Source organism: Borostomias antarcticus (assembly GCF_949987555.1).
Source record: "Borostomias antarcticus genome assembly, contig: scaffold_896, whole genome shotgun sequence".
NCBI lineage: Eukaryota > Metazoa > Chordata > Actinopteri > Stomiiformes > Stomiidae > Borostomias > Borostomias antarcticus.
The window spans coordinates 7,501-10,000 of NW_028176202.1; the positions used below are offsets into that span (position 1 = coordinate 7,501).

Below are 2,500 nucleotides of genomic sequence, written 5' to 3' on the forward strand. Positions count from 1 at the left end.
AGGGTGTGTGTGTGTGTGTGTGTGTGTGTGTGTGTGTGTGTGTACCTCTCGTTGTGCAGGGCGGTGCTCATGGGGTTGAGGGTGTGTGTGTGTGTGTGTGTGTGTGTGTGTGTGTACCTCTCGTTGTGCAGGGCGGTGCTCATGGGGTTGAGGGTGTGTGTGTGTGTGTGTGTGTGTGTACCTCTCGTTGTGCAGCGCGGTGCTCATGGGGTTGAGGGTGTGTGTGTGTGTGTGTGTGTGTGTGTGTGTGTGTGTACCTCTCGTTGTGCAGCGCGGTGCTCATGGGGTTGAGGGTGTGTGTGTGTGTGTGTGTGTGTGTGGTACCTCTCGTTGTGCAGGGCGGTGCTCATGGGGTTGAGGGTGTGTGTGTGTGTGTGTGTGTGTGTGTGTGTGGTACCTCTCGTTGTGCAGCGCGGTGCTCATGGGGTTGAGGGTGTGTGTGTGTGTGTGTGTGTGTGTGTGTACCTCTCGTTGTGCAGGGCGGTGCTCATGGGGTTGAGGGTGTGTGTGTGTGTGTGTGTGTGTGTGTGGTACCTCTCGTTGTGCAGCGCGGTGCTCATGGGGTTGAGGGTGTGTGTGTGTGTGTGAGTGTGTACCTCTCGTTGTGCAGGGCGGTGCTCATGGGGTTGAGGGTGTGTGTGTGTGTGTGTGTGTGCAGACCTCTCGTTGTGCAGGGCGGTGCTCATGGGGTTGAGGGTGGGGCTGACGGACTTGCTGCGGTCCCAGATCATGATGAGCTCGGCCAGGCGCTCCTCGGCGCACTGGGCCGTCAGACGGGCCTCAGCGTCCTGGTCCCAGCAGTCCTCCATGGTCTCCTTCAGAGAGCGCACCGCCTGCACACACACACACACACACACACACACACACACACACGCACACACACACACACACACACGCACACACACACATACACGCACACACACACACACATACACACATACACACACGCATCATACACGTCATACATTCACACACACACACATCATACACACACACACACACACGCACGCGCACACACGCGCACACACACACACATACACACACACATCATACACGTCATACATTCACACACACACACACACATCATACACACACACACACACACACACACGCGCGCACACACACACACATCATACACGTCATACATAAACATTCACACACACACACACACGTAGTTAAACAGTAACCCAGAACACAGCCAAACACACACAGGGCACAGAGAGACACAATGTGACCACGTATTTCTCTCACACACACACACACACACACACACACACACACACACACACACACACACACACACACACACACACACACACACACACACACACACACACACACACACACACACTCGTCCTCACCAGGCTGTTCTCTTTCCAGGCCTCGGGGAACTTGGGTCTCTGTTTCTCGCGGGACACCAGAACCTGCATGTCCTCGAACGTGGGGTGGTTCCCCGCCTCGGCCTGGAACACCATCTGGTACTCAGGAACAGACTCCCCTGAGAGAGGAGGAGGAGGAGAGGAGGAGGAGGAGGAGGAGGAGGAGGAGGAGGAGGGGGAGGATGAGGAGGATGAGGATGAGGATGAGGAGGAGGAGGATGAGGAGGATGAGGAGGAGGATGAGGAGGAGGAGGAGGATGAGGAGGATGAGGAGAGGAGGATGAGGAGGAGGATGAGGAGGAGGAGGAGGAGGAGGAGGAGGGGGAGGGGGAGGATGAGGAGGAGGATGAGGAGGAGGAGGATGAGGAGGAGGAGGATGAGGAGGATGAGGAGGAGGATGAGGAGGAGGAGGAGGATGAGGAGGATGAGGAGGAGGAGGAGGAGGATGAGGAGGAGGATGAGGAGGAGGATGAGGAGGATGAGGATGAGGAGGAGCAGAGAGGAGGATGAGGAGGAGCATGAGGAGGAGGAGGAGGATGAGGAGGAGGATGAGGAGGAGGATGAGGAGGAGGATGAGGAGGAGGATGAGGATGAGGAGGAGGTCAACCCTCACACACTAAACAGACGCTAACATATCCATTCACAAAACTCCATAATAAACCATTTTTGTCTCCTTTTTTCTAACGAAAGGCTTGAGGTATTATAACAGTGTCTGGGTTCTTAACAGGGTTCTCAGTGTCTGGGTTCTTAACAGGGTTCTCAGTGTCTGGGTTCTTAACAGGGTTCTCAGTGTCTGGGTTCTTAACAGGGTTCTCAGTGTCTGGGTTCTTAACAGGGTTCTCAGTGTCTGGGTTCTTAACAGGGTTCTCAGTGTCTGGGTTCTTAACAGGGTTCTCAGTGTCTGGGTTCTTAACAGGGTTCTCAGTGTCTGGGTTCTTAACAGGGTTCTCAGTGTCTGGGTTCTTAACAGGGTTCTCAGTGTCTGGGTTCTTAACAGGGTTCTCAGTGTATGGGTTCTTATGGTGTTAACAGTGTCTGGGTTCTTAACAGGGTTCTCAGTGTCTGGGTTCTTAACAGGGTTCTCAGTGTCTGGGTTCTTAACAGGGTTCTCAGTGTCTGGG

General features: G+C 54.4%; 1 pseudogene across 1 annotated transcript in view; it reads right to left on the reverse strand.

The window, feature by feature from the left end:
- The window catches only part of LOC311328696 (bone morphogenetic protein receptor type-2-like), a 13,859-nt pseudogene that overhangs the window by 6,232 nt on the left and 5,127 nt on the right, over nucleotides 1–2,500 (reverse strand). Inside the window, exons 4-5 of the transcript XR_014631371.1 lie at nucleotides 1,362–1,498; nucleotides 661–833 (exon numbers count right to left, since the gene is read on the reverse strand). The product of XR_014631371.1 is annotated as a bone morphogenetic protein receptor type-2-like (transcript). The remainder of the gene's footprint in view (nucleotides 1–660; nucleotides 834–1,361; nucleotides 1,499–2,500) is intronic.